Here is a 27,639-nt window from a genome sequence, read left to right on the forward strand (position 1 = left end):
ATGGTCAAAGACCTTAAAGACCCCAAGCAAGTGGATTTCCTGAGTGTGCACGTGGGTCTGCACCAGGCTGGAAGGACAAGCAGGATTTTAGAACTGGACCATGAGAACAGACAGAATGAAAGGAAACATGGCAGAAATCCAGGTTGGGCAGCTGGGGGCTGCAGGCAGCCATGCTGAGGTGGAGCACAGGTGTGGTGTCAGGGGTTGAAAGCAGATTGGCTGTGCTTGTGTCGACCTTGAACAAAAGCTGGGTTGAAAACTTAGAACTTTGAACACTAGTCCTCAAGATGGCATTTGAAAGAACATAGAATGAAAAACAAAGAATACCACAAAGAATAGTGATAGTACAAAATAATCATAATAGTACAAAATCAGAACCAATGAGTACATTCTGACCGTTCTCACACTCTAGCAAACTGCTGATGTAAAATACTTTCTGCAGGTATGTATAACCACTGCTGCTGTTTTCTTCAAAAAGGTATTTTTCTTTTGAATATTTTCAGTCTATGAAGTAAGCAATGGGTTTGAACCTTGAGAACGGAACAACACTTGTTTGTCTAACAGGATTTGGCATTTCTGGAAACATCTTTGTATTCGTGAACTATATTTGCTTGTTTAGAGGAGTTGAGAAAAAAACTATTTAACTTATTTGCATTTACTTGACTTTCACAAATATCCTAATCCTTTGTACCTCAATAACATCAAGGGCAATAAGCAGTTTTGGTTTGAGATACCACATTGGTAATGCAGGCTGCAAGATTGTTGTTTACCTGCAGAGAGCAGCCTGGGGCTGTCCATTTGCACCCCCAGTCTCCTCACGGTGGTCCAGGCCGTCACCATCAGTCCCAGAGCCTCCAGGTAGAGGAGGCTGCAGCCCAGGTCTGCATGGAACATCCTTCCCTTGCTGCTCTTTTTCTGGATTCTCACTGCCTTGATAAGCATGAACTTACCATTTTACATAAAAAATATCAGCAGCCTGAACACATCACAAATTATTAGCAGTTACACTACTGTTATTTTCAGCCAGACAACTGGATAATCAGATGAACTTTTTTCACTATCATGGTCCTTTGAGATGCTGTGCTCCAGGGTGTCATGGGTGGGGACAGTGGCTGCATGGTCTTCCTCCTTCACAAGCACCACCAGCATGTCCTCTACCTGCAGACCTCCAAGCTCCTCTACAAAACTCCTCCTGAGATGAAGGCTGCTCAAAGTGCTCTCCTTCTGATGTTGTTTTCTGTTTATTTATTGGGAAGATTGTTTTATTTCTTTATATTCAAGTTTCTCTTTCCACAACCTTTCCATAGCTATAAGTGCTCAAGAATTTGTGACTCTTGTTTATGTAAACCTCAGCCCATTTGTGCTGATTCACAGAGATGGACATCTCGCTAAATGTTGGATTTACAAAGAGAAAAAGACGTGGAGAAAATGTCCACTTAAGTGATCCTTTCAATAATTAGGTTTGAATTCACCAATCTTTTTGTTGTATGTGATGCAAAATCTGGTAAAATTAGGTAAATTATACATAATTACATTCTGCCACCACAAAGCTGGTGACAGTTCTGAGTTGACAGAGGTCATCAGACACTGGAGGGACCCACCCAGCTTTCCATCTGCTTCCCCCACCTTTCAGGAATGGGCTGATGTTCTCATGCATGTAGGATGTGTCCTGCATACACCCCTTCTGCTAGTCAGATACAGAAACTGACTAACAATTTGTATCAAAATTACTTATAGATTCCTTGACCTAGTAACTTCACTTCTAGGACTCAATGATGCTGATATACATGTTCATGTAAAATATGCAGCTGGGCATGGTGGTGCACAGCTGTAATCCTGTTTGCTTGGGAGGCTAAGGAAGAGGATCACAAGTTCAAGGCCAGCCTGAGCAACATAGAGAGGCCCTAAGCAAATTAGTGAGACCCTGTCTCTAAATAACATATGAAAAAGAACTTGGGGATATGGCTTAGTGTTTAAATACCCTGGGGTACATCCTCAGTATTAAAAATAAATAAATTAAAAAAAAAAAAAAAACAGACAAACAAAATGAAAAAAATTAAGATTGGAGTGCTATTCAGAAAACAAATCTCAATGTCCAAGGAGTGGGAAAATTTTGGTTGTTATTTAAAAATATTCCTAAATGTCCATCTCCTCAATTGAACATTATCAAACTTCTTAAAGAAAGAGTGAGTTCAAGTTGTGTTCTGAAGGAAACAATAAACCAAATTAAGAACTCCATAGAAAGCATATCCAATAGGACAGAACACCTGGAAGACAGAACCTCAGACACTGAAGACAAAATGTTTAACCTTGAAAACAAAGTTGAACAAACAGAGAAGATGGTAAGTAATCATGAACAAATCTACAAGAACTATGGGATATCATGAAAAGGCCAAATTTAAGAATTATTGGGATTGAGGAAGGCTTAGAGAAACAAACCAAAGGAATGAACAATCTATTCAATGAAATAATATCAGAAAATTTGCCAATCTGAAGAATGAAATGGGAAATCAAGTTCAAGAGGCTTATAGGACTCCAAATACACAAAATTACAACAGACCCACACCAAGGCACATTATAATGAAAATGCCTAACATACAAAATAAAGACAGAATTTTAAAGGCTGTGAGAGAAAAGAACCAAATTACATTCAGGGGGAAACCAATACGGATATCAGCAGATTTTTCAATCCAGACCCTAAAAGCTAGAAGGGCCTGGAACAACATTTTTCAAGCTCTGAAAGAAAATGGATGCCAACCAAGAATCTTATACCCAGCAAAACTTACCTTCAAATTTGACGATGAAATAAAATCCTTCCATGATAAACAAAAGCTAAAAGAATTTACAAAAAGAAAGCCAGCATTACAGAACATTCTCAGCAAAATATTCCATGAGGAAGAGATGAAAAACAAAGAAGCAAATCAGCAAAGGGAGAAATTATCCTAAAGGAATTGTCAAATAAAGGAGGAACCAAGTCGTGTCAAATAAATAAATAAATAAATAAATAAATAAAATTTAAAAAATGAACCATATGACTGGGAAACCAAATCATATCTCAATAATAACCCTGAATGTTAATGGCCTGAATTCATCAATCAAAAGACAAAGACTGGCAGATTGGATTAAAAAGAAAGATCCAACAATATGTTGCCTGCAAGAGACTCACCTCATAGAAAAAGATACCCATAGACTAAAGGTGAAAGGATGGGGAAAAACATACCATGCACATGGACTCAGCAAAAAAGCTGGAGTATCCATCCTCATTTCCGATAGTGTGGACTTCAAGCCAAAGTTAGTCAGAAGGGATAAAGAAGGTCATTTCATACTGCTTAAGGGAAGCATAAATCAGCAAGATATAACAATCATAAACATCTATGCCCCAAACAGTGGCTCATCCATGTATGTCAAACAAATCCTTCTCAATTTCAGAAACCAAATAGACCATAACACAATAATACTAGGTGATTTTAACACGCCTCTCTCACCACTGGACAGATCTTCCACACAAAAATTGAACAAAGAAACCATAGATCTCAATAACACAATCAATAATTTAGACTTAACGGACATTTATAGAATATACCACCCAACCAAGAGCGAATACACTTTCTTCTCAGCAGCACATGGATCCTTCTCTAAAATAGACCATATATTATGCCACAAAGCTAATGTTAGCAAATATAAGAGGATAGAGACACTACCTTGTATTCTATCAGATCATAATCGATTGAAGTTAGAAATAAATGAAAGAGTAAAAAACAGAAACTATTCCAACACCTGGAGATTAAACAATATGCTATTATATGATGAATCAATAACAGAAGATATTAGGAAGGAAATTAAAAAATTCTTAGAGGTAAATGAGAACAAAGACACATCATATCAAAATCTCTGGGACACTATGAAAGCAGTACTTAGAGGAACATTTATTTCATGGAGCATTTAATAAAAGAAGTAAAACTCAACAAATAAATGACCTAACACTACAGCTCAAAGCCCTAGAAAAAGAAGAACAGACCAACACCAAAAGTAGTAGAAGACAGGAAATAGTTAAACTCAGAGCTGAAATCAATGAAATTGAAACAAAAGAAACAATACAAAAAATTGACAAAATAAATAGTTGGTTCTTCGAAAAAATAAACAAAATTGATAAACCTTTAGGCACACTAACAAAGAGAAGACGAGAGAAAACCCAAATCACTAAAATTTGGAATGAACAAGGAAATATCACAACAGACACGATTGAAATACAAAACATAATTAGAAGCTATTTTGAAAATCTATACTCCAACAAAATAGAAAATTTCGAAGACATCAACAGGTTTCTAGAGACATATGAATTGCCTAAACTGAACGAGGAGGACATACACAATTTAAATAGACCAATTTCAAGTAATGAATAGAAGAAGTCATCAAAAGCCTACCAACAAAGAAAAGTCGGGGACCAGATGGGTTCTCAACCGAGTTCTACAAAACCTTTAAAGAAGAGCTCATTCCAATACTTCTCAAAGTATTCCATAAAATAGAAGAGGAGGGAACCCTCCCAAACTCATTCTATGAAGCCAATATCACCCTGATACCTAAACCAGACAGAGACACATCGAGGAAAGAAAATTTCAGACCAATATCCTTAATGAACATCAACACAAAAATTCTCAACAAAATTTTAGCAAATTGCATACAAAAATATATTAAAAAGATAGTGCACCATGATCAAGTGGGTTTCATCCCAGGGATGCAAGATTGGTTCAACATCAGGAAATCAATAAACGTAATTCACCATATCAATAGACTTAAAGTCAAGAATCACATGATTATTTCAATAGATGTATAAAAAGCATTTGATAAAATACAGCACCCCTTCATGCTCAAAACACTAGAAAAAATAGGGATAGTGGGAACATTCCTTAACATTGTAAAGGCCATCTATGCTAAGCCCATGGCCAACATCATTCTAAATGCTGAAAAACTGAAAGCATTCCCCGTAAAAACTGGAACAAGGCAGGGATGCCCTCTTTCACCACTTCTATTCAATATCGTCCTTGAGACTCTAGCCAGAGCAATTAGATAGACCAAAGAAATTAAAGGGATACGAATAGGAAAAGAAGAACTCAAACTATCCCTATTTGCTGATGATATGATTATATACTTAGAGGAACCAGGAAATTCCACCAGAAAACTTTTAGAACTCATAAGTGAATTCAGTAAAGTAGCGGGATATAAGATCAATGCACATAAATCTAATGCATTTTTATACATAAGTGATGTATCTTTGGGAAGAATAATCAGGAAAACTACCCCATTCATAATAGCCTCAAAAAAAAAAAATACTTGGGAATCAATCTCACAAAAGAGGTGAAAGACCTCTACAATGAGAACTACAGTACAGTAAAGAAAGAAATTAAAGAAAACCTTAGAAGATGGAAAGATCTCCCATGTTTTTGGATAGGAAGAATTAATATTGTCAAAATGGCCATACTACCAAAAGTGCTATACAGATTCAGTGCAATTCCAATTAAAATCTCAATGATGTATCTTACAGAAATAGAGCAAACAATTATGAAATTCATCTGGAAGAATAAGAAACACAGAAGAGCTAAAGCAATCCTTAGCAGGAAGAGTGAAACAGGGGGTATCGCAATACCAGATCTTCAGCTCTATTACAAAGCAATAGTAACAAAAACGGCATGGTATTGGTACCAAAATAGAAAGGTAGATCAATGGTACAGGATAGAGGACACGGACACAAACCCAAATAAATACAATTTTCTCATGCTAGACAAAGGGGCCAAAAATATGCAATGGAGAAAAGATAGCCTCTTCAACAAATGGTGCTGGGAGAATTGGAAATCCATATGCAACAGAATGAAACTAAATCCATATCTCTCACCATGCACGAAACTAAACTCAAAATGGATTAAGGACCTCGGAATCAGACCAGAGACCCTGCAGATTATAGAAAGAAAAGTAGGTCCATATCTTCAACATGTCGGCTTAGGACCAGACTTCCTCAACAGGACTCCCATAGCACAAGAAATAAAAGCAAGAATCAATAACTGGGATAGATTCAAACTAAAAAGCTTTCTCTCAGGAAAGGAAACTATCAGCAATGCGAAGAAAGAGCCTACAGAGTGGGAGAAAATCTTTGCCAATCATACTTCAGATAGAGCACTAATCTCCATAATCTATAAAGAACTCAAAAAACTCTACACCAAGAATGCAAATAATCCAATCAACAAATGGGCTAAGGAAATGAATAGACACTTCACAGAAGAAGATCTACAAGCAATCAACAAACATATGGAAAAATGTTCAACATCTCTAGTAATAAGAGAAATGCAAATCAAAACCACCCTAAGATTCCATCTCACCCCAATTAGAATGGCGATTATCAAGAATACAAGCAACAACAGGTGTTGGCGAGGATGTGGGGAAAAAGGTACACTCATACATTGCTGGTGGGGCTGCAAATTAGTGCAGTCACTCTGGAAAGCAGTGTGGAGATTCCTTAGAAAACTTGGAATGGACCTACCATTTGACCCAGCTATCCCACTCCTTGGCCTATACCCAAAGGACTTAAAATCAGCATACTACAGGGATACAGCCACATCAATGTTCATAGCTGCTCAATTCACCATAGCCAGATTGTGGAACCAACCTAGATGTCCTTCAATTGATGAATGGATAAAGAAACTGTGGTATATATATACAATGGAATATTACTCAGCCATAAAGAATGATAAAATTATGGCATTTGCAGGCAAATGGATGAAATTGGAGAATATCATGCTAAGTGAGAATAAGCCAATCTCAAAAAAACAAAGGTCGAATGATATCGCTAATAAGTAGGATGATGACACATAATGGGGGGAGGGAAGGGATAGTGTTAGAGTTAGAGTTAGGGTTAGGGAGGGAGGCAAGAATGGAGGAAGGAAGGACTGTATAGAGGGAAAAGAGGGGTGGGAGGGGTGGGAGGAAGGGAAAAAATAACAGAATGATTCAAACAACATTACCCTATATAAATTTATGATTACACAAATGGTATGCCTCTACTTCATGTACAAACAGAGAAACAACATGTATCCCATTTGTTTACAATAAAAAAAAAACAGCAAAAAAAGTTGTGTTCATTTGTGCAGGTATCTAAGGCATATTTAAGATTCACTTAGAAATCCATGCAGTGTCACAGTGTTTTAATAAGAAATAAAAAACACGCCATTGGACTTCCTCTGCATGGGAACATTTGCACAGTACGAAAGAGACTGAAAGAGTAATTGTCTCTTTTGAGAGAAATGAGCTTAGTACAGGTGTATTAAGGAGAGTTCATTTTTTCTTTTTGATTTTCTAAATATTTGAATGCACTTTGAAACAAATGTGGAAAATCCATGTTGAGAAGAGTCTGAATCTTGCTTCACACCATTGTGCTTTGTGCCTTCATGCTGCCCGTGCTTCAGTCTCTCCTAACTTCAGAGATCCACGACCTACTCTAAATTAAGGGAAAGACTGGTCTTGGCCTTTTTAAAAACCAGAACAAAATTGCATGTGGGTGTGGAGGGCACAGTTCTGACTATGAGGGATTCCGTGGAGCCACTCTGAACCATCTTGATGGCACTGTGCTTACTGCACATACTCACTGACAAAGCATCAAACCCATGAGGCACAGATGTGCTCCAGTTGAAGGATGGTCCTCTTTGTCTCCTGGTGGCTCTGTGTTTGGGTGTCTTACTTCTCTCGTGGACAATGGTGAATCACTTCTCTTTCCGGTTTGTTTGTGCCAGGTCACTAGAGATTTTAAGTAGCTTAGTAACATTATTGGGTCATATTCTAATACTTTCAAGACTTTATCTTCCTCATATAACGGTTGCTGGCCTGAGGACAGGAAGTGTGCTACTATCTTAGTTCAACAGCTCTCGTGTGACAGCCTGCTCCTGACATGGAACATGGAGAGCCAGACCAGGTGTGCCATCCCTCCCTCCTGAACTCAGAGGGAACGAGTCCTGGAAGTGCAGTTAGGAATGCCACGTGAGCATCGAATCCTGAAGAACAGGCCCCCGAGCATCTAACATATAGAAAGTCTCTAGCTGAACAAGAGGAAGTTTCGGGACCGGTGGCAAAGTTTAGTCCAGATTTGCCTGGATCTTAGTTTTCTTAAGTGTTTATTCTGTCTCCATCCGAAAAGTTGGGGTTGAGTTGAGAAAACTGACATACATTTATAATTAAGTTATAAAAGTTAAGCAGAAGTTACAGAAAAAGAGAAGCACATCATTAAAGCTGCCACACCTCGAATGGAGTGGTCAATAGAACCAACTAGAAACTCATCCATAAGACACAACTGCAGGGCACAGGCACCAGCTTTGGCACTTTATGTGTTTGCAGTTTTGTTTTCACCAATTAAGAGGAAATAGTTAGGTGAGCTCTGCCTCAGTTTGTTTTTGAAAGTGTTCATAACATTTAACGTTTGGGCTGGGGCTGTGGCTCAGTGGAAGAGCACTTGCCTGGCATGTGAGGCCCTGGGTTCAATCCTTAACAGCACATATAAATAAATAAATAAATAAATAAATAAATAAAATAAAGGTCCATTGACAACTAAAAAATATTTAAAAAATAAAGTTGGCCCAGTAACACCCAATTTTGGTGACAGAGATAAACTTCAAAATTAAAAAAAAAATGAAGAAGCATATAAACTCAGCCTAGCAATATTAATACTGACCCATCACAATCAAGTTGATAATATTTATCAAATTTAACAAAAGCTTGAAAAACCCCAGAAGAACACTTTACCTAAAACCTCACATTTATTCCCAAAGGTAGGGAATTTGTCACAAGAAATCCTGAACCGGAGACAAAACTCCCTAGATCTTCTGACCCTACTAAATCCCTCCTCTGACATATGGCCAGAGTAACACTTTGAATCCTTAGAAATTATCATCAGTTCATATTCAGTGACTGTCAGTCACTCCCCATCACCAGTCACCTAGGAAGTTACTGCTCTTCCCTCTGGGGAGCAGCGGGAGGCAGAGACCAGTGCACCTGGGCAGGGTACAGGTCCTCCTGAGGACCTCTCTCCCCACTGTTCAGGTGGCTCTGGGTCTGCAGACTGGCTCAAGGGTGGAGCAACTGAGGAGCCCTGAGATTCAAGGGGATCACATTCTGAGCACCTGGAGCTTCACTCCATCCACAGACAAAGCCCAGAGAGGGCAGACGTTCACTGTTCCACTTTATAGACATGACGACAAACAGGGCAGTGACCAAGGCCTTCCCGAGTCACACAATTCTAATTCTCCATCATGGTGACCAGGGCCACCTTGCCCTTGGAAAGTAGGTGCCACCCTACGGGAAGTGACCTCAGGATCAGATGGTCCCTGTTGTGTTTAAGGATTCCAGTTAAATGCTAGAATCCTCATGAATTTCTTCAGTAAACACTGCTGGTAAAACTGGAAGTGTACGTAAAAAATGAAATTGGACCCTTGTACCACACACACTCTCAAATCAAGCTGGGTCAAAAGGCAGACAGAAGACCTGAAGTCACACAGATGCTCCAACACGATAAGGGAAACACTCCTCCACTGTGGTCTGCCCTGGGGGATTTTGGATGTGACCCCTAAAGCAGAGGAAGATTGGAACCAACCACCAGGTGGGACTCCATGAAAATTATTAGCTTCCCCACAGAAGGAGACAACCCCACAAAGAAAACACAGCCCATGAATGAGAAATATTCACAACCCTGTGCCTGATAAATGTTTACTACCCAACATCTATAAGGAATGTCTAGAGCCCTCCAACCTCTAAACACAAGTGCCCCATTGGAGAATGGGTGAGGGTCTGAACAGAGTTTTCCAAGTCCAGCAGGTATGAGACATCACTGATCATCTGAGAAATGACAAATCAAAGCCACTACAAGGCCCTCCTCATGCCTGTGAAGTTGGCTGCTGTCTAATGGACAAGGCATAAAAAGTATTCCTGGGGTGGGTTGAAGAAAATCAATGATATTTGATAGGAAAACATGGCACTGTGGTTATTTTTTATGTGGTTGGTGGGAATGTCGTTTACCATTATGAAAATGACCTTTATGAAAAAGTACATGGAAATTCTACAAAGCATTAAAAATGTCAATGAGACAATCTTGAGAAAAAAAATAATAAGACAGCATTATTGTGTTATAGAACCAAAGTGTACTCACTACAGAACAGTGGTAATCAAGACATGGTGGTGTTAGCATAAGAAGTACTCACACAGTGATGGGCAGCATTGGAGTCTGAGCCACCCACACGTCTGCAGCCACCTGTCACAGAGGTGCTGAGAAAAAAGCCCCAGGGAAACACAGCCTTTTCAATAGCAGTGCTGGAAAAACTGCAGAGACACTGAAGCATAATGAAGTTAGATCCCTGCCTCTCACCAGATAAAACCTATTCCAAATGGATTAAGGCTTAAAGGACCCACAACCATAAAACTGGTAGATGTAAACAGACAGGAAAGACCTAGGACATCATCATGGTCATGAATTGTTGAACAAAGTGAAGAGACAACCTGTGGAGTGTTTGAAAACATTTGCAAAAGATTTGTCTCATGAAAAGTTAAGAAACAGAATATACATAAAAAACAAAAATTCATAGCCAGGGCTGTGGGTGTACCTTGCTGATGGAGTGATTTCCTAGCATTTGCAAAATCCCAGTTTCTATCCCAAACACTGCAGAAAAATCGAACAAAAGAAAGATTTAAGAAAAATTAAATGGGAAAATAAACTAAAATAATTGTACAAGCAAAGCAAAATGATACACCAAGAGGTAAACAAATGTCCTGATTTAAAGATGGGCACCAGACTTATGTGTATGTTTCTCATGATTGCTTAATGTCACTAATCACCAGGGTGGTGCAAATCTACCCCACAATGTGATAGCCCCTCACCCCAGTTAGAGTGTGTGTTCTCAAAAATGCAAAGGACAACGGGTATTGGTTAGGGTGTGGAAAAAAGGGACACCTTACAGACTGTAGGTGAGAGTGAAAATAAATATAGCTGTTATGCAAACACTATGGGGTTTCACATAACATTCACAGTAGGGCTACCACAGGTCCAGTAATCCCACTGGTGGGCATCAAGCCAGTGGCCTTACATCAGCTTACTGAGGAGGCTCTGCAATCCTACAATCATTTCAGCAGAAATAGCCAAGGAGTGGAACCAACTGCAGTGGCCATCAGTGCATGCCTAGAAAGCATCCAGTGGCCCTTATCTCACCCTGGACACACAGCAACTCAAAATGGGCCCAAGACCTGGGCTTAGGCCAGAAGCTCTGCAACTCTAGAAGAAAACGTAGGGTCAGGCAGCGACTTTCTCAGTAGGGCCCCTAAAGCTCAAGAAAGGATGTCCACAGTTAATAAATGGGAGGCATCAACTTAAAAAGCTTCTGCACAGCAAAGGAAAGAATTGGAAGTGTGAAGAGAGAACCTATAGAGTGAGAGAGGATCTTGCTTACTCTTCTGACAGAGGATGAATATCTGGAATATATAAAGATCTCAAAAAACTTCACAGGAATTATCGAATAACCCAATTAATGAATGGGTAAAAGAATTACACAGACACTTCTCAAAAGAAGAAATACAAGTGGCCAACAAATAAATGAAAAAATACTCAACATCCTTAACAATCAGGGAAACGCAAATCAGAACGAAATTGAGATTTCATCTCACAACAGTCAGAATGGAGTCATGAAGGATACCAACAAAGATAAATGCTGGAGAGGATGTGGAGAAAAAGGGGCACTTTGACACTGTTGGTGGGACTATATATGAGTGCAACCACTATGGAAATCAGTGTGGAGTTTACTCAAAAGACTAGTCATGGAACCACCACATGACCAGTGTTTATCGTAGGTATTTATCCTGAAGAATTAAAGGCTCCTTTCTACAGTGATACATGCATATCCATTTTTATGGATCACAATTCACAATAGCCAAACTATGGAACAAGTCTAGGTGTCCATCAGTAAATGAATGGATAAAGAAAATATAGTATATGTACACAATGGTGTTTTATTCAACCGTAAAGAAAAATGAAATTATGTCATTTGCAGAGAATGGATGAAACTTGAGATCATTATATTAAACAAAATGAGTCAAACTCAGAAGTTCAGGGTTGTATGTTTTCTCTATTATGCAGCAACTAGAGAGGGAAAAGATAAGGAAAGGTGGGGGTGGATCTCATGAAAATCTAAGGGTGAGAGTAGAGGAGAGAGAGGTGGGAAGAGGGAGGGAGGGGGAAGTGCAGGGAGTGATATTGGCCAAATTATATTGTTGTGTTGAGTGTGTGTACAAATAGGTGACAAAAAATCCCACCACTGTGTGCAACTACAGTGCAGCAGCAAAAATGTGGGGAAACATTGGGTAATACATGTGAAGAAATGAGATTCAGTCTAAAAGGAATTCAATCCTGGTGTTAGGGTTCCGTTCCGACTAATCCCCGGAGAGTCAAAGTGAACACACGGTAATGCAAATCACACAACGAGGTTTTATTAAAGCAAACTGGAGCCGGCAACCAGCCCCTCAGACCGATACAATGGCTGTGGGGCGGCAGGGGGGAAGCGGCCCCCAGTGGCAAGAAAGCGCTCTATTTAAGAACTTTTTTAGCATTCACACACAAGGACCTGTACATTATTGGTTAACATTCAGACAGCTAAATATTTGTCCTCTTTTGGTTTGGTCCCTCCACTTTATTTGAATCTTACTGGGTCCCGCCAGAACTGAACGGTCCTGGAGGGAGCAGGGAGGAGGGAAGGGGTGAACTATGAGGGAGAGGGTCAGGGCTAGGTTCCCCTGTCCTTGATAGATGGGGTCTCCAGACAGCTGCACATTCCTCAGATAGATATCTCTGAACGGCCTTGATAAGCCTGGGGCCCAGCACAACCCATTTGACCTGTATTGGCCCTCGAGGGCGCCGCGGTGGCTGCCGGCATCCTCGGTGTTTGCATGCCCTTTTCCTGGGGGGGCCCAGTTCACAAAATAGCTTGTTTATACAAGAGGGCTGCTCAGATGGCACCCTGTTCTCAACATTGGCACCTGCAACAATGTGCATGGAAGTACGGATGATTTATTAGGTGAACCAAGCCAGGCTTAGGAATGCACTGCATGATCTCACTCTTAAGTGGTCATAAAAATGTTGATCCCATAAAAGTCCACAGTAGAACTAGGGGACACCAAAGGTTTAGGGGAAGGGGAGGATTGGAAAGTGTATAAATGATACTAAGTACCAGTTACATGGGAGCGAGGAGCCCTGGTGGGCTATGAGCAGCAGGGTGAGAGCAGACAGTGGTAATGTAGAATGAATTTCAAAAAGCTGCAAGAAAAGGTTTTCAATGTTTTCTGCATAAATGATGAATATTTCAACATATTACACACAGACACATACACCCTTGTGTGCATCTGTACATTATACAATGTCACTTGTATGGAAACATCATATAACTGTTAAATAAAGCGAAAGAGATGAACTGTGTGGTTGAAATATCTTTCTAAGAAGCTGGCACTTTGAGTCCTTCTAATCCTCTCTCTCAATTCTCACGGAGTATCCAACATCATTTTCTAAACTGAGGACAGAGGAGGGAGCCAGTCCAAGCATTCACTGGCCAGGATTGCCCTTTTCAAAGGAGCCGTGTTTTGAGAAGCTCCGCTGGCAGGTCTGCCAATCTGTAAGGAATTTGGAGTCACTGCTCCTGTTGAGGACAGGCCACTGGAGGACACTTCCACAAGAGCCTGTCTTTGCAGAATTCTGTGTAGACCCAGCAAAAGATGGAGTGTTAATAGAGATCAAGCAGAAGAGAATGTGTACAATTTCCTGCAGTAACAGTAGCAGGTAGAGAGAAACAATCCTGTTTTAGGGAACAAATATTGAAAAGAAGTGTTTGGCAAAATGCTTCCTAATGAGAAAGCAGATTGACAAAAGCTCTTATTGGTTCCTTGCAGGTACACCAACATGGGCTCATCTACCTGACCACACTCGCATGCAGTGCCCTGTGCTCCCTGCAGGCCCACTGCTCCTCTCTCCATGCTCTCCTGCCTCCCCTGTTCCCTCCCCTCCTCTGCTCCTCTTCCTTCTGTCTATTTGTTTAATTGGGGCTGCAAAGATACACACAAACATGAAACCCACTCTGGTACACTCACATGAGCACACTTCCCCACTCCTTCCTCTGCTCCATGGACATGTTTTCTATTTTTTGGATCTGCTGAACCTATTTCCCTAATTTTTCTTTAGTTTCCACCTTTGAAAGGCAATATTCAACCCCTCACTTTCTGAGTGTGGTTATTTCTTATAGCCTGATGTTCTGCAGTTCCACCCATCTCAGACAATGGGATGCTTTCACTCTTCTTCATGGCTGAGTAGAACTCCATTGTGTCCATACACCACATTTTCTTGATCCATTCATCTGCTGGTGGAAGTCTGGGATGGTTCTATAACTTGGCCATTGTGCATTGTGCTGCTGTAAATATTGATGCACTTGAATCATTATAGTATGTTAATTTTAATTTTTTGAATAAACACCAAGGAGGTGGGTAGATGGGTCATGTGGTGGTTCCATTTTTAGATTTTTAAGGAATGTCCATACTGCTTTCCAAGATGGATGTACTAATTTTTAGTTTCACAAACAATGTATGAAAGTGCCTGTTTTGTCACATCTTTGACAGAATCTTCTCCTATTTGTATTTTTGATTAAAGACATTCTAACTGAGGTGAGAGGAAATTTACCTGTACTTTTGATTTGCATTTCCATGGTGGCAGGTATTTGAGGTATTTTGAAGGTGAGAACATGGGTGCCTCTAGCCATTGTGTCCAACTTTAATATACGAGTTATAAAGAAATCCTATGGCAATGTCCTTGAACTGCCAATGTGCACAGGTGGAGAAAAGTGACTCCTGTCCTGCCCAGGTGCTGGTTGGGGCTTGCTCTGAGAGCAGAGTCCCCAGTGCTGGTCATCCCATGCCACAACCCTGTGCATTGGGAAGCCCTTGAATGTGAGGGAGGTGACCCTCTGTGTCGCAGAAGCTGGTCATATTCTGGTTCAGCTGTGGGCCTCTGGGAAGGTGAAGGGAAGGCCAAGACATGGGAACTCAGACACAGAAAAGTGGCTGGTTGTTCACTTTCTCTCTGCACAAACTTCTATTAAAATAATTAAGCCCCAATTAAGCCTGGCATGACTTCTGAGCCCAACAAAGCAGTAATTCTGGAGGGAGAGGGAAGTCGTCCTCCAGGGACTGAGGTTCTGCAGGGCTTTGCTTCTCCCTGACAGGTGTCAACTGTGACACCTGGAGTTCTAGTGGTAGGTAGTGGCACTGAAGATCTCCACAAAGCCAGAGGGTACAAATACGACCCAGGACATTGTTTCTATTTCAGAGGACCAACACAGAGCTTGTCTGCAGCACAGCCACGAAGGTGAGTGGACCTGAGTGTCTGATTGGCTGTGGATTCCAGGTAGATTTCCTCAGCAGCACAGAGCTTACTCTCTGTGACTGAGCAAGGGGGTTGCTGAGAGGGCCTGAGCCTCAGGACCTTCCCTCTTCTGGTACCTACAGGTGTGCTCCTGGGCCAGGAAGGTGAAGGGCTGTTACAGCAGACGTCCCTCAGCTGAGGCAGAGCAGCTTTGACCCTGTGTCAGGGTCAAGATTCATCAGAGAGCTCAGTGGTGGGTCCTGAGGAAGGAAAGTTAGAAGCTTTGTCTGCTTTTAGAGAAGCTCAGTGTCTTCAGCCCCCGCGTTGTCCTGCGATGACTCTGTGAGCACTCATGGCTCACATGAGATTGCAGCACCTATTTTTTGTTTTAATATTGGGTTTCCAAGATGCAATTTTTCTCTTGCATTATGTTTTAGTTGTCTAATGCAGCATGTTTAACGAGAAGGCATTCTTTCTGCATCCATTTATAAGCTGTTTCTCCTCAAACATAACATTATAACATAAGTCAAATTCATTCTTTAAATGTCTATTTGTTGGAGTGTCTCCTAAAAACAATTAGGATTTAAAATCATAGCTTCTCTTTGTGAATTACAGTATGTTGTTCTCACTTTGCTTGTATTAAAATTCCAGAGCTGCCTGGGACCAGCCAGCAGTCGGGGGTCCTAGGTAGTTGGGAGGCGTGGCACCGTGGAGAAACAGCAAGACACCAGGTGTTCTGGGCTGAATCCCAACCTTTATTATTCACAGAAACTTTCTGTATGTTTTTTCTTTGGTATTGATTACATCATTTCATGTTAATACCATGAAATGTTAAGTAAAAAACATCTTTAAGAGTATGATTGGAGGTTTTCAAGATGGCGGCCTAGAGGGTGGCTGCATTACGTGTTGCTCCAGAACTCAGGATTCAAGAGAGGAGATATTGAGACGCTTGGGACCAACTCAAAGTAGCCGGGTGACTCTCACCCCCTGGGGGGGCATCCCGGATGGGACGGGGGTCCCGGAACGCAGGAAACTTTGTGAAGTAGAACTGCCGGCGAGACGCCCCTCCCCCCGCTGGAGCGCCATAGAGGAGGCCGGTCGGCACAGCGCTGGGACTCGGAGCAGCCACTGGGGCTCCGGCGGCTGCCCGGGGGAGGAGAGGCGGGGAGAACTGTGTGGACTCAGGACACCAGGGCCTGCCCTGAGGAGGAGGAGAGGAGCGTGGCCACTTGGATTCGGAGAGACTGCGCCAGAGCTGCAGGCGGTTGCCAGAGGAGAAGCCGCACGGCGAGCTGTTTGGAATCAGAACGACGCTTCTGAACACCGGGGCCTGCCCTGAGGACAAGGAGGAAGAGGAGCAGCCGCTTGGATTCGGGTGACTATACGGGAACTACAGGCGGTTGCCAGAGAAGGGGCTGCGTGGCGAGCTGTTTGGACCCTGACCACTTCTGAACCCCGGGGCCTGCCCGGAGGAGTAGGAGAAGGAGGAGGAGGAGCGCGGCGGGTCCTTTGGACTCGCAGTGACTGCATTAGCGCTCCAGGCGGCTGCTCAGAGGAGAAGGCGAGTGGTGAGTTATTTGGTCTTAAAGTGACAGCTCCTGAACACAGGGGGGCTGCCTGGAGGAGAAGCGTGGTGGGACACTTGGTCTTGAGGGACCACACCAGAGCTCCGGGCGGTGGCCCAGAGGACCCGTGCAGCGGGTCACGTGGATTCAGAGCCACTCAGAGGGACTGCTCCTGAACACCCGGGGGGTTATCTGGAGAAGGAGGAGGAACGGGCAGGGTCACTTCGACTCGGAGTGATTGATTGCCCCGGGCTACGGGTGGTTGGTGGGAGGAGGAGGCACGAAGTGAGTTTCTTGGACTCCTAGTGACCGCACCGGCATACTGGGCAGCTGTCTGGAGGAAGAGGCCTGTGGCGGGTCTCTGGGACTCAGAGCGATTGTTCGGGGCCACAGGTGGCTGCTCAGAGGAGGGGCCACGCAGCCAGGCGATTAGGTGCAGAACAGGGTCCCAGGATCTAGGAGGCTTCTGGGTGGAAGAGCCGCACAGAGACAGGCTTAGGGCGGAGCGAAGGTTCCAGGCCTATGGGCAAATTCTCTGAGGAGGGGCAGCCTAAGGAGATTCATCTGCGAAGGGTGAGGCTCCCAGGCCCAGGAGGTAGGGCCGGGCCCCTGGAAACTTTGCAGAGGAAGGCAGCCCAGCCCAGGCAGTAGATGTAAATTGAGGGGAACCTCTAGGAGGAAACTGACCAGCGAGACCTCCCCACCAGGTGAGTCTTCCCTGCTGGGTGAGGTTTCCCACAAGGACGGTAAAACCAGAGGCTCAGGCCCAAACAGGCCTTGCCTCAGCCCACAGCCTAGGTCCCCTTTGGATGACCATTGGTCAACAAGTGGAGGCACCTCTGCCCACTAGCAGGGAATATACCCCACCTGAAGGCCACCACTCCTAGAGAGGCAGCTTCCTTGTGGAGCACCGCATTATCAACCTCCTCCAAGACTTCAGCCTACTGAAGGCTAAGAGGGGATATATATAGAAATCTTCAGGGTCATTGTAAATCAACAGAGGAAATCTGCAATATCTCAGCGGTCCACTGATATCTGAACAACATGAGAAAACAAGGAAAGAAAATGCTGCAAACAAATCTAGATGTTACATCAATAAAACCCAATGACAGCATGGCAGAAGAAATGACAGAAAAGGAGTTCAGAATGTACATAATTAAAATGATCAGAGAAGCAAACGATGAGATGAAAGAGCAAATGCAAGCATTGAATGATGAGATGAAAGAGCAAATGCAAGCATTGATTGATCGCACCAATCGACAGTTAAAAGAGCAAATACAGGAAGCAAAAGATCATTTCAATAAAGAGTTAGAGATATTGAAAAAAAACCAAACAGAAATCCTTGACATGAAGGAAACAATAAACCAAATTAAGAACTCCATAGAAAGCATATCCAATAGGATAGAACCCCTGGAAGACAGAACCTCAGACATTGAAGACAAAATATTTAACCTTGAAAACAAAGCTGAACAAACAGAGAAGATGGTAAGAAATCATGAACAGAATCTACAAGAACTATGGGATATCATGAAAAGGCCAAATTTAAGAATTATTGGGATTGAGGAAGGCCTAGAGAAACAAGCCAAAGGAATGAACAACCTATTCAATGAAATAATATCAGAAAATTTCCCAAATCTGAAGAATGAAATGGAAAATCAAGTTCAAGAGGCTTACAGGACTCCAAATACACAAAATTACAACAGACCCACACCAAGGCACATTATAATGAAAATACCTAACATACAAAATAAAGACAGAATTTTAAAGGCTGTGAGAGAAAAGAACCAAATTACATTCAGGGGGAAACCAATACGCATATCAGCAGATTTTTCAATCCAGACCCTAAAAGCTAGAAGGTCCTGGAACAACATTTTTCAAGCCCTGAAAGAAAATGGATGCCAACCAAGAATCTTATACCCAGCAAAACTTACCTTCAAATTTGACGATGAAATAAAATCCTTCCATGATAAACAAAAGCTAAAAGAATTTACAAAAAGAAAGCCAGCATTACAGAACATTCTCAACAAAATATTCCATGAGGAAGAGATGAAAAACAAAGAAGCAAATCAGCAAAGGGAGGAATTATCCTAAAGGAATTGTCAAATAAAGGAGGAAACAAGTTGTGTCAAACAAATAAATAAACAAAATTTTAAAAATGAACCAAATGACCGGGAAACCAAATCATTTCTCTATAATAACCCTGAACGTTAATGGCCTGAATTCATCAATCAAAAGACATAGACTGGCAGACTGGATTAAAAAGAAAGATCCAACAATATGTTGCCTGCAAGAGACTCACCTCATAGAAAAAGATACCCATAGATTAAAGGTGAAAGGATGGGGAAAAACATACCATGCACATGGACTCAGCAAAAAAGCTGGAGTATCCATCCTCATTTCCGATAATGTGGACTTCAAGCCAAAGTTAGTCAGAAGGGATAAAGAAGGTTATTTCATACTGCTTAAGGGAAGCATAAATCAGCAAGATATAACAATCATAAACATCTATGCCCCAAACAGTGGCTCATCTATGTATGTCAAACAAATCCTTCTCAATTTCAGAAACCAAATAGACCACAACACAATAATACTAGGTGATTTTAACACGCCGCTCTCACCACTGGACAGATCTTCCAGACAAAAATTGAGCAAAGAAACCATAGATCTCAACAACACAATCAATAATTTAGACTTAACAGACATTTATAGAATATTCCATCCAACCAAGAGTGAATACACTTTCTTCTCAGCAGCACATGGATCCTTCTCTAAAATAGACCATATATTATGCCACAAAGCTAATGTTAGCAAATACAAGAAGATAGAGACACTAGCATGTATTCTATCAGATCATAATGGATTGAAGTTAGAAATAAATGAAAGAGTAAAACACAGAAACTATTCCAACATCTGGAGGTTAAACAATATGCTATTATATGATGAATGGATAACAGAAGATATTAAGAAGGAAATTAAAAAATTCTTAGAGGTAAATGAGAACAAAGAAACATCATATCAAAACCTCTGGGACACTATGAAAGCAGTACTTAGAGGGAAATTTATTTCATGGAGCGCATTTAATAAAAGAAGTAAAACTCAACAAATAAACAACCTAACACTACAGCTCAAAGCCTTAGAAAAAGAAGAACAGAACAGCACCAAAAGTAGTAGAAGACAGGAAATTGTTAAACTCAGAGCTGAAATCAATGAAATTGAAACAAAAGAAACAATACAAAAAATTGACAAAATAAATAGTTGGTTCTTCGAAAAAATAAACAAAATTGATAAACCTTTAGCCACACTAACAAAGAGAAGACGAGAGAAAACCCAAATCACTAAAATTCGGGATGAACAAGGAAATATCACTACAGACAGGATGGAAATAGAAAACATAATTAGAAGCTATTTTGAAAATCTATACTCCAACAAAATAGAAAATTTCGAAGACATCAACAGGTTTCTAGAGACATATGAATTGCCTAAACTGAATGAGGAGGACATAAACAATTTAAATAGACCAATTTCAAGTACTGAAATAGAAGAAGTCATCAAAAGCCTACCAACAAAGAAAAGTCCGGGACCAGATGGGTTCTCAGCCGAGTTCTACAAAACCTTTAAGGAAGAGCTCATTCCAATACTTCTCAAAGTATTCCATAAAATAGAAGAGGAGGGAACCCTCCCAAACTCATTCTATGAAGCCAATATCACACTGATACCTAAACCAGACAGAGACTCATCAAGGAAAGAAAATTTCAGACCAATATCCTTAATGAACATCGACGCAAAAATTCTCAACAAAATTTTAGCAAATCGCATACAAAAACATATTAAAAAGATAGTGCACCATGATCAAGTGGGTTTCATCCCAGGGATGCAAGGTTGGTTCAACATCAGGAAATCAATAAACGTAATTCACCATATTAATAGACTTAAAGTCAAGAATCACATGATTATTTCAATAGACGCAGAAAAAGCATTTGATAAAATACAGCACCCCTTCATGCTCAAAACACTAGAACAAATAGGTATAGTGGGAACATTCCTTAATATTGTAAAGGCCATTTATGCTAAGCCCATGGCTAATATCATTCTAAATGGTGAAAAGCTGAAAGCATTCCCCCTAAAAACTGGAACAAGGCAGGGATGCCCTCTTTCACCACTTCTATTCAACATCGTTCTTGAGACTCTGGCCAGAGCAATTAGACAAACCAAAGAAATTAAAGGGATACGAATTGGAAAAGAAGAACTCAAACTATCCCTGTTCGCTGATGACATGATTATATATTTAGAGGAACCTGGAAATTCCACCAGAAAACTCTTAGAACTCATAAGTGATTTCAGTAAAGTAGCAGGTTACAAGATCAATGCCCATAAATCCAACGCATTTTTATACATAAGTGATGAATCTTCAGAAAGAGAAATTAGGAAAACTACCCCATTCACAATAGCCTCGAAAAAAATAAAATACTTGGGAATCAATCTCACAAAAGAGGTGAAAGACCTCTACAATGAGAACTATACAACACTAAAGAAAGAAATTAAAGAACACCTTAGAAGATGGAAAGATCTTCCATGTTCTTGGATAGGAAGAATTAATATTGTCAAAATGGCCATACTACCTAAAGTGCTATACAAATTCAATGCAATTCCAATTAAAATCCCAATGACGTACCTTACAGAAATAGAGCAGGCAATTATGAAATTCATCTGGAAGAATAAGAAACCCAGAATAGCTAAAGCAATCCTTAGCAGGAAGAGTGAAACAGGGGGTATTGCAATACCAGATCTTCAACTCTACTACAAAGCAATAGTAACAAAAACGGCATGGTATTGGTACCAAAATAGAAAGGTAGATCAATGGTACAGAATAGAGGACACGGACACAAACCCAAATAAATACAATTTTCTCATACTAGACAAAGGGGCCAAAAATATGCAATGGAGAAAAGATAGCCTCTTCAACAAATGGTGCTGGGAGAATTGGAAATCCATATGCAACAGAATGAAACTAAACCCATATCTCTCACCATGCACGAAACTAAACTCAAAATGGATTAAGGACCTCGGAATCAGACCAGAGACCCTGCAGATTATAGAAGAAAAAGTAGGTCCAAATCTTCATCTTGTTGGTCTAGGACCAGACTTCCTTAACAGGACTCCCATAGCACAAGAAATAAAAGCTAGAATCAACCACTGGGATAGATTCAAACTAAAAAGCTTTCTCTCAGCAAAGGAAACTATCAGCAGTGCGAAGAAAGAGCCTACAGAGTGGGAGAATATCTTTGCCAATCATACTTCAGATAGAGCACTAATCTCCAGAATCTATAAAGAACTCAAAAAACTCTACTCCAAGAATTCAAACAGTCCAGTCAACAAATGGGCTAAGGAAATGAATAGACACTTCACAGAAGAAGATCTACAAGCAATCAACAAACATATGGAAAAATGTTCAACATCTCTAGTAATAAGAGAAATGCAAATCAAAACCACCCTAAGGTTCCATCTCACCCCAATTAGAATGGCGATTATCAAGAATACGAGCAACAACAGGTGTTGGCGAGGATGTGGGGAGAAAGGTACACTCATACACTGCTGGTGGGGCTGCAAATTAGTGCAGCCGCTATGGAAAGCAGTGTGGAGATTCCTTAGAAAACTTGGAATGGAACCACCATTTGACCCAGCTATCCCACTCCTTGGCCTATACCCAAAGGACTTAAAATCTGCATACTACAGAAATACAGCCACATCAATGTTCATAGCTGCTCAATTCACAATAGCCAGACTGTGGAACCAACCTAGATGCCCTTCAATTGATGAGTGGATAAAGAAACTGTGGTATATATATACTATGGAATATTACTCAGCCATAAAGAATGATAAAATTATGACATTTGCAGGCAAATGGATGAAATTGGAGAATATCATGCTAAGTGAGATAAGCCAATCTCAAAAAGCCAAAGGACGAATGATATCGCTAATAAGTGGAGGTTGACACATAATGGGGGGGAGGGAAGGGTTAGAGTTAGGGTTAGGGAGGGGGGCAAGTATAGAGGAAGGAACTACTGTATAGAGGGTAAAGAGGGGTGGGAGGGGTGGGGGGAAGGGAAAAAAATAACAGAATGAATCAAACAACATTGCTCTATGTAAATTTATGATTACACAAATGGTATGCCTTTACGCCATGTACAAACAGAGAAACAACATGTATCCCATTTGTTTACAATAAAAAAAAAAAAAAAAAGAGTATGATTAATGATCTTTTTTAAGAAATAGGTTCTTACTGCATGATAGCTTAAATTAAAAAAAACAAAAAAACAAAAAAAACCCAGTTCCCAGCAAGGTAGAGGGCACCACACTCCATTTAGGTTTGATCTCCCAGAAAGAATAGTCATTAAGTTTCTGTAGAAATCACCCTTTCCAAGAACTCCAATGTCAGTTATTAACGGTGGAAAGTCTTTGCCACTACCAACAAAGAACAGAAGAAGCAGCTTATAGTTAATATTCATTCTATTTCACGTACTCAATGGTGACTGAAACTCTATTTTGATCTTTGAAGAACTAGACACAGGAAGAATACAAATTGTACTTATGATTAACCTATTTATTTTTGTTAAGTGGGAAAAATATCCTTAAACTTAATCATAAACACTAAGACAGCAATGAAGACCAAACACCACATCAAAGCTCAGAGGAATACACTCTCATATACCTATATATAATTTTAGAGAATTTGTATATTAAAGAAATCACAGGCTCCTTACAAATTTGAGTAAATCATAATTGCTTATTTATGATTTCATCTAAGTATTAATATTAAATTATTGTATGTTACTTTGTTCCAACACCATGAAATCTTCCCAGTAGTCTCTATAATCTGAATCTAAGGATAAATTAATTAAAAGCAACTGCATATGGGTATATGTCATGCCTATGACCCCCAAGAGGGAGGATAAATGTTCAATAGATCCGTGTCAAATGTCGAGTCCTCAGTTCCCACAGAACCGTGTCAATTGTCAGAGTGGTGGGAAATAGACACGGCACAGAGCAACTTCTTTAAGTTTAGTTCAGTATCATGCAGGAAGGACCACCAATCTCATATTTATCTTGGGATGATTCCCCAGGATGGATGCATGTACCTGCCTAGCTGTTGGCTGTTATTTCCAGGCGGGGGATGATACATCTCTCTGAATGCAAGGCCTTCCTTTTAGAACTGTTTACTCTGTAATTCCCAAATCAATCTGGGATACTGTCTTCTCTGACATTCTTCATTTCATTTTTTCAGAGTGAAAGAGAAGTGAGTTACAGGTCTCAGAATTTCCTCCCAAATTTTATTCAGAGTTGCGTAGTTTGGGCAGGTGGAGTGGGCTGAAAATATGAGAAAAACCAAGAAGCATGAACATGTTGGCCAAGTCCTCAGGGCCATGATGTTCCTGAGTATATTCATTTTCACCCTTGACTTAGCATTTGAAGCTGCTTGACCTACATATAATAGCTTGTATCATAGGGCACTGCCTAGTAGGCATTCAGGATTTGTTGCTGCTTACTTTAAGGCATTTGTGCAGTCCTTATTCTTTCCATTTGTCAGAGGAGGAAACAGTTGGAAAGGCAATCATGACCTCCCTGACTTCAGGGCCCCATGGTGCAAACCTGGGTACAACCTATGTTCCTGCCCTTCAAGTTCCCAGGGGCTGAGTGGAGGAATTTGAAGCCATCTTCTAATGAGAAGCAGGAGCTGAGAGAAAGGACTGTGGAGTGGCATTCCATGTACACGGATACCTGCAAATCCTAGGTTTCTTTCAACATACTGGCTTCTTCTGTTGTGGAGAAATTGACCAAGTTTGACATTTAGGTGATCAAATATTAGGTGATATTTGAGATGGAAATCTAACAGGAAAGGTAGCCACCTGTCCAGGATTGCATGGAAATGAGCTGTGAATTTTAAACATCACAGCAGCCCAATTGTTGACTAGGTGGGAAAAAGACAGCTGAGCAGCTGCAGAGTTGACTGAAGTCATTGCCTCCCCAAGGTTCTGCAAGGGCTGTAAAACGCCCTCATCACCCTACTGAGTGCATTGTTCATGCCAAATGGCTCTCAACCTACTTTTCTGCAAGGAGGTTTTACTGGGGAGTCCTAAATCATAAACTGCCTTCCTCTGGGTAGAGCCCACAGTAGGAGGTCATTCTTTCTGCCCTGACCCTTTGAGAGCAGCACCCCATGAACTGACCCAGGCTTCCTTAGAGACCCTGAGGTCATCAGTGGGAGCTCAGTCCTCTGCTGAAGACCCTGGCAGAGCAGCATTCCATGGCTCTCTGGCACCCTCCCTGCCTATGTGCTCTCCATATCTGATTTTCTCAGGGTAAAGACTGGTTTCTGCCTGTCTTTGACTGATTTGGTGTTTCCTGTTGGATTCCATCTGTAAAGGCTGAGTTCAATGTCACATTGAGGACTACAGGGACTCTCTGAGTATTAGTAAGCAGTGAAGCCAGAGTCACGCTGTCGTGTAGAACACAGAAGGGAAGCTCTCATATCATCAAAGATGGAAAACTCTAAACAAAAAGCAAGCCTATAATTGTGTTGGCCAATATGAAAAGAACATTGAAGAAAGCAGCAAACTGAACTGTGGCTGAATTTACATTTGTTAAGACATTGAGGCAACTGGATTTTACGAATGCCTGTGCATGTGTTGTCAAGAAGAGAGGCCAAGCACAATCCTGGACTTTTGCAATCTAAAAATGAGCATATATAGAATGAAACACAAAAGATAGGGAGCAATCTGATTGGGGGAGGGCAGGTTTAATGTGTCCATGCTGAGGTTGACCATGAATGGGATAGCAAGAATTTGGCCAAGCAGCTTGGTATTGATTGCATGGAGCTTGAAAAATTCAGGATTACAAACTTTTATTTTTGAATACTAGTCCTCCATATGGAATTGACAGTAGATAGAGTCATGCTTAAGTTGCTAAGAAAAATGAAATAAATATTTGCACACAATCTTCACCATTGCATATATCCTGATTGTTTTCACATTCTACAAATTGCTGTTGTGAAATATTTCTGTGCAGATAAATATCACCATTACTGTTGCTTTCTTCAAAAAGTGTTTGGTACAAATAAATTTTTCTGCCTATGAATAAGAAATGGTTTTGTATCTTGTCAAGGGACTAATGTTTGTGTTTCTAACAGGACTTGGCATTGTGGGGAACATCTTTGTTCTTGTGAAGTATATGTGCTTGTTTAGAAGCACTATGAAATCTACACACCTTATTCTCATCCATTTGGCTTTTACAAATATCATAACACTTCTTACAGGAGGAATGCCAAGAACAATATCCAGTTTGGGGTTGAGGAACCTCATAGATGTTATAACCTGTAAGATTTTGATTTACCTCAATAGGGTGGCCCGGGGCCTGTCCATCAGCACCACCAGTCTCCTCACAGTGGTCCAGGCCATCACCATCAGCCCCAGATCCTCCAGGTGGGGGAGGCTGCAGCCCAGGTCTGCAAGGCACATCCTTCCCTTGTTGCTCTTCTTCGGGATACTCAATGCCTTGATAAGCATGAATTTACCATTTTACATCAAAAATATCAATAGCTTGAACACATCACAAATTATTAGAAGTGACAACTACTGTTATTTCCAATCAGAAAACTGGATAATCAGATGGATTTTTATTGTTCTCATGGTCCTTCGAGATGCTGTGTTTCAGGGTGTCATGGGCTGGGCCAGTGGCTACATGGTCTTCCTCCTCCACAAGCACCACCAGCATGTCCTCTACCTGCAGACCTCCAAGCTCCTCTACAGAACTCCCCCTGAGATGAAGGCTGCTCAAAGTGTTCTCCTTCTGATGCTCTGTTTTCTCTTCTTTTATTGGACAAATTGCTTTATGGCTTTATATGTAACTTTCTCCTTAGAGAAACATTTCATAGAAGTAAGTGCTCTAGAGTTTGTGGACCTTGGCTATGCAATCCTCAGTCCATTTGTGCTGATTCACAGGGATGGACACCTAACTAAATGTTAGCCTGCTCAGTGAGAGAAAGACATTGATTTAGAAAAGTCCTATTTCATTGATCTTTTGAGTAAGTTTGAAACCATTCTTAGTTTTCTGTTGCTGTATTTGGTGGAAAAAACTAAGGGTAACTGAATCAACTAGAGGCATATCTCCATACCACAGGCTGGTGGCAGTGTTATGATAGATGTCACAGGAAGCTGGTTTGGGGTGCTTCTATCTCTTATGTCCCTATATGTATTTGTAGGTTTTAATTTCTTATACACCTCATACTCTGTTGATACATATTGACATATAAAGTGTATTCATTCATGATTAATAGGAAATATTTTCAGTGTCATAGTACTTAAGAAAGAATGGAATAATATACATAATTGGATGTCATCTACATTATGAAATCTATGAGAATTAAAAGACTTAACATACTCGCATTTTTTGGGGGGGGCGTGCTGGGGATCGAACCCAGGGCCCTGTGCTTGTAAGGCAAGCACTTTACCAACTGAGCTATCTCCCCAGCCCACATGAACTCTCAGTTAATGAAAAAGGAGATATAATGAAAATAATTTAGTTTTATTTCTGTCTTTTCTGATTTCTAACTCACAATTTGAATGCATTTTTCTCCAGTGAAAGAGACCGTGGTGTCGATCACAA

At 40.9% G+C, this 27,639-nt stretch overlaps 1 pseudogene across 1 annotated transcript; it reads left to right on the plus strand.

The window, feature by feature from the left end:
* On the plus strand, positions 1 to 27,000 carry LOC306665815 (putative vomeronasal receptor-like protein 4; annotated as a pseudogene). Its single transcript has 3 exons — positions 1 to 142; positions 565 to 858; positions 26,457 to 27,000. The product of its transcript is annotated as a putative vomeronasal receptor-like protein 4 (transcript).
* The last annotated feature ends 639 nt before the right edge of the window (positions 27,001 to 27,639 follow it).

This window comes from Sciurus vulgaris (assembly GCF_902686455.1).
Source record: "Sciurus vulgaris genome assembly, chromosome: 7".
Lineage (NCBI taxonomy): Eukaryota > Metazoa > Chordata > Mammalia > Rodentia > Sciuridae > Sciurus > Sciurus vulgaris.